This window comes from Lathyrus oleraceus, chromosome 1 (genome assembly GCF_024323335.1).
Source record: "Lathyrus oleraceus cultivar Zhongwan6 chromosome 1, CAAS_Psat_ZW6_1.0, whole genome shotgun sequence".
Taxonomy (NCBI): Eukaryota; Viridiplantae; Streptophyta; class Magnoliopsida; order Fabales; family Fabaceae; genus Lathyrus; species Lathyrus oleraceus.
In genome coordinates this window covers 175,838,174-175,844,154 of record NC_066579.1, presented here as the reverse complement: position 1 = coordinate 175,844,154, position 5,981 = coordinate 175,838,174, and positions in this window count along the sequence as shown.

Below are 5,981 nucleotides of genomic sequence, written 5' to 3'. Positions count from 1 at the left end.
TGATATCAGCCTATCATATGCAAAGTCATTATTGATGGGGATATGGTCGGGTTTCAGGTACTCTAATCTTGAGAGATGGTCAGATACCACATTCTCGGTCCCTTTCTTATCGCAGATATCTAAATTAAACTCTTGCAATAAAAGGATCCAGCGAAGTAGTCTAGGTTTTGCATCCTTTTTGCTCAATAAGTATCATATGGCAACATGGTCTGTATATACGATGATCTTAGCTCCAACTAAATAGGATTAAAATTTGTCTATTGCAAATACCACGACTATGAGTTCTTTCTCTGTAGTTGCATAGTTTATTTGGTTTGCATCTAAGGTTCTTCTAGCATACTATATCACATGTAATCTCTTATCCTTTCACTGTCCTAAGACAGCGCCTACAGTGAAATTACTAGCATCGCACAAAATCTCGAAAGGTTGGTTCCAATCGGGTGGTTGCATAATAGGTGCAGAGATTAGTGCTTTCTTAAGAAGATTAAACGCCTCCATACATTTTTCATCAAAGATGAATTTGACGTATTTCATTAGAAAATTGGTTAAAGGTTTAGTCATCTTGGAGAAATCTTTAATGAAGCGTCGGTAAAAACCGGCGTGTCCAAGAAAACTTCGGATTTCTCTAATTGTTTTTGGAAGTTGAAGGTTCTCTATTATCTCTAGCTTAGCTTTATCGACCTCAATTCCCCTTTCTGATACTATGTTTCCTAGGACTATTCCTTCTATCACCATGAAATGGCATTTCTCCCAGTTTAGTACCAAATTAACTTGTACGCGTCTTTTCAAAATCCTCTCTAAGTTATCCAGGCAGTTTTTAAAACTGGATCTGCATACCGAGAAGTCATCCATGAAAACTTCTATGATTTCATCTAGGAAATCTACGAATATGGACATCATGCATAGTTGGAAGGTTGCATGAGTGTTACATAGTCCAGATGGAATTCATCGATAAGCGAAATTTCCATATGGACATGTGAAGGTTGTTTTCTCTTGGTTATTTGGTTGAATGGGGATTTGGAAAAATACGGAGTATCCATCTAGGTAACAGAGGTAAGATTGTCTAGCTACACGTTCCAATATTTGGTCAATAAACAAAAGGGGGAAATGATCCTTCCATGTTACTTTGTTTAGATTCCTATAATCTATGCATATGCACTATCCGCTTTCTACGTGTTTGGCTACCAATTCTCCTTTCTCATTTTGTACGACCGTGACGCCTCCTTTATTTGGGACTACATGCATAGGACTAACCCATTTACTATCGGAGATTTGGTAGATGATTCCTGCATCTAGAAATTTTAATACCTCTCTCTTGACTACATCACTCATTGTATGATTTATCCTTCTTTGGTATTCTCTAGAGGGTTTAGAATCTTCCTCTAGCATAACCTGGTGCATGGACACAGAGGGACTTATTCCTTTTAAGTCAGAGATGGTATAGCCTATAGCTGCAGGGTATTTTCTTAAGACCTCTAAGAGTTGATTGGTATAGCCTATAGCTGCAGCCTATAGCCTATAACTGAGCCAGAGTACTCATCAACCCTTCGTCAACCTGAGTGGTGAGCAGTGGTAGAAGCTTCCCATAGCGAGCTTTGAAACCCAAGGGATCTAGTACATACGATGTCAGATTCCTTAACTCTTTTACATCGGGCTGTCTAAAGCTGTACTTCTTTGTATGCCTCTTTGGTCTTTCCATGTCTGAAAATTTTGCAAATAAACCCTTTTTTAAGTTCCTTGAAAATCTTCTTTTTGTGATGACACGAATGCGGATGAATGCGTGAATGCATGAATGCAACAAACACACTCAAGGATCAAGCAAAGCACACCAAACAAAGGTCGTGGGAAAGCTCTATGTATCCCTAATATCAATCATCCATTTTGGTGGATTTAGGTTTTCACCTTATCGACACCCAAGTTCCATTGATATTAACGGTACCTGAACCGGTTCAGACATTCTTAATATCAACCAGCCGCTTTGGTGGATTTTAGGTTTTACACCTGATCCGGGATCCATTGATATTAACAATGTTTGAACGACTCAACCACGAATCACGGGTTTGTTGAGAGTCACGAGCATGGAGTCTCGGTTAAGAACCACCCAAAGGGAGTGTACTAGGGTTTAAACCTGCCAGACATGTTCTATCAGAGGTTCCCATAATCATCGTTCCATCTTTCGAATATTATCGGAGGAACGAATACTCGTATTCCAAGAATATTCTCAAGAGAAACTCTCATGAGTGTAGTATCGCGTGACAATCGTATCAGAACTGACATCTGAACGACCTCCGCACTACGGTCCTAAAAATAGGCCAAGATGGGTTTGGTAACTACGGTCCTTGGCTTCTGCGGCACATGATTGAAAGAATAATGCCTAACCACAAATGACTTGTGTGACATTATTAATCCAACATGACCTCCACCAAGTGAATGGACTCGCAAGTCAACTGGCTAAGGAATACTCCACACCAGTCAACAAGACTATGCCATTCTCCTATCCTAGAGTGCACTCGAGTTCGGGTATAGAACTCATCTCACAGATCACCAAAGCAAACAGCAATTGTATATCAAGCAATTCAAACATTACAATCAATACAGTTATCCCAAATTGTACAAAAATATGTCAAATAACAGATAATAATATAGCACAACAAGGGTGAAAAGTAGGCAATACCACCAAGGATCGATAGTATCCCCAGCAGAGTCGCCACTTTTCTGTAGCGGTGTATTCGTCGCTATATGATTTATCGATTAAACCATAAGCAAAGCATACAATGATTTTCGAGTCGCCACCGCACTTTTATTTATCCAAAGGACTGGCTAAAAAGCGAACAAAAGCCTAAGAAGTTTTACACGTAGAAAACTAATAAAAAGATCAGAGAGTCTGGGTAAGGGGTAAATTACGCAATGGGAAGGTGTTAGGCACCCACTACGTCCTAGGTACTCCTAGGGAGCCCTTTTCACACTTGTTGTACTAAATTGTTATTTGTTATGACATAAGTATTGTGCAAACATGATTGGGATGATGAGAAAAGAATATACAATTTTATTATTGGGTTTGAACGGATGAACCCGCTGCCTACGTACCTTCCATCAAAGGTAAGGATCAAAACGCCGTAGTTCGGCTAAAAGATTTCCAAAAGGTTGGTGGATTCAATTTTTAAACAATAGCACTGAGGCTTTTCATTATCAATGGGAGAAAACTCGACCAAGACCAACATCCACCATGCGAGGATAGCTTCGACGTACTGGAGGGGTTAACCCTGTTTTTAGTACGGAAGTCTTACTGTCGACTCACTAAGGATAGGCAAGATTTACATCAACCGCAATGATAATTGAAACCTATGGCTAATGCATGAAAAGATTAACAATGGACAAAGCCAAAACAAGTGAATGAGTGAAGTTAATTGATTGTGATTATGAAAGTGAAGTCAAAGTATGATTAAGATTGATTTGAAAGAAGTATTATGAAAATGGAGTTTGAAAAAGTCAAGGACTTGGGTCCAGGTTTTTAGTTTGGAAAACATGAAGATGTTTGCACAACACTTATGTCAAGTTTGGAAGTAAAGGTGTGAAAAGGTTTAGGACCTAATGAGGATGAATGGATGAATATGGATCGTAAAACTTCTTAGAAGGTTCACCTCTTGAAATCATATAGAAGATGATTCAAGTGTGTCCTTTGGAATAGGCAATGAATAATAATAATGTAAGCAAACAAATGATACCGGATGCCATTTAATGGTCTTACTCCAATCTCACAAACAAAAGCGGATACCGGATACCACTAGATGGATTTACACCAATCTCCTAAAACAAAACTGGATATCAGAGGCCACTCAATGGACTTATACTAATCTCCTAAAACAAAATGAAACTTGGATACCGGATGCCAATCTGTCTGGACTTATACCAATATCCAACATATGATCATAGGAAAGCAAATGCCAACTTGCAGGGACTTACAATTGCATCCTCACATAAACAAACAAAAGCAAAACATGGATGTTAGATGCCAATCTGTCTGGGCTTACTCTCACATACACAGTATGATCCTAGGAAACAAATGCCAACTTGCAGGGACTTACAGTTGTATCCTCACATACAATCAAACAATGCAACATGATCACAGGAGAGCAAATGCCAACTTGCAGGGACTTACAATTGCTTCCTCACAATCAAACAAACAAAACAGAAGCTATGAGTGACCAATGAGGTCTTACACTTTATCCTTCCATATCATAGGAGCAAATGGCCAAAAGAGATGGACTTACAATTGTCCTCAATGGGCAAACAACAATGATAGCATCACAAAAGCAAATGAGATGATCATGCATTAATGGCAATTGATGATGATAAATGCATAGCATACAGGCAAACAAGTGCATATGAAGCAATCAATCAATCAATGAATAGCAAACAGCACACTCTATAGCCAAACAATGGGGGGCTCACACAAGAGGGTTTGACTTTGAAAGTCCACTGTAATAGGTGAAGGTCGCTCTTAACCTTGCCATTGAGAGGCTAAGGTGAAGCAGATGAATAGGAGATGAGGGGTGTGCCTCATTGCTTCTATCCCTAATCAGGGAGAGCATATCAGAAAGTGTGGGAGTTCAGAAAGATGGAACTCTTTCCACATTATTGACTCGATAGATCTTGGGTTTTTATCTCAATGCTTCAACCATGTAATGGGAGCAAAGAGAGGACACACTGAATAGTGGGGGATAGATTGCTTATCCCTACCTTCCACCAATTGCCTTACTTGAAGGACTTTTCCTGCTTGGGACAATTTTAAACACACACAGGCATTGCCTCTTAAGGAGGACTTCAGACAGTTTGCCCGGTCAAATAACAGACCGGGACTCCAGACTACATGAAGAAGAAAGGTTTATACCTCAAAGCAAATGCTAAATAGCAAAGCAAGCAAGTTCAAAGAACTTAAGCAACTAAAGTACCTGAAAAAGGCAAACCAATTAGTAAACAGTTCAACAGATAAAATCAAAAGGAAATGAACCAATAGTCAACCACAGAGGGACCAATTGTGCAAGGCACACAGACTCAAGTTACATGAGTCAACCTACAAAACAAGGGTTAGCACGTGATATATGATCCAACTCAATCAAATTTGAATGATCTTTGAGGCATTGGTGCTTAACCTGAAACAATAGCTCAATTGTAAGCTCAAAAGACCACTAGGGCTAGCCTAGGGTCAAAGATGAAAGAAAAAAAGTCAAACAGCAAAGGAAAGTCAACCCAAGTCAAAGTCAAACATTTAAGAAGCTATCTCAATTGGGCCCACATTCAAATCATGCATCATTGTCATTTCATACATAAAAGAATGCAAAGCGTGGCAATAAGAAGCACAAATAGGTCAACAGCAAGACTTCATCCAAAAGTCAACCCAAACAATCTCAAAAATTATGAAATAAATCACATTCAAACCTAACATCTATCATGGTAGACATGTCAAATTTCATGGCATTTGGATGAGAGGAAGGCAGTCAAGTAAAATCATGAAGTCAAACCAAATTCAAGTAAGCATAATGAAAGTAAACAAGCATGGGTCAACTTCAAAAAATCATATCAATTTGAAAACAGAAGAGAAATGAGTGAGGTTAACACCAATGCAAATCTTGAGAAGTCTAGTTATCACCTATGAAATTTCATGATCATACAATATGGTATGAGGATTTCACAAAAGATTTGGCAATGTATAGCACAAAAAGTCAACAAATGACAAAGCATGGAAGAAAATTCACAATCAAATGGAAAACAGCAAGATTAATTCCAGAAAAATTCATACACAAACTAGACATGTGAGAGATCATTTATGCAAAATTTCAAGTTGTTTGGAGGCCAGGAGACATGTGAACAAAAATCATACATTTGCATATCATTGGTGTGACACAAATTGTCACACCCTAGTTCAAAAAATCACAACTAGCAAACCACAAATGAGAAATGTATAAACTCTACATAGAAAC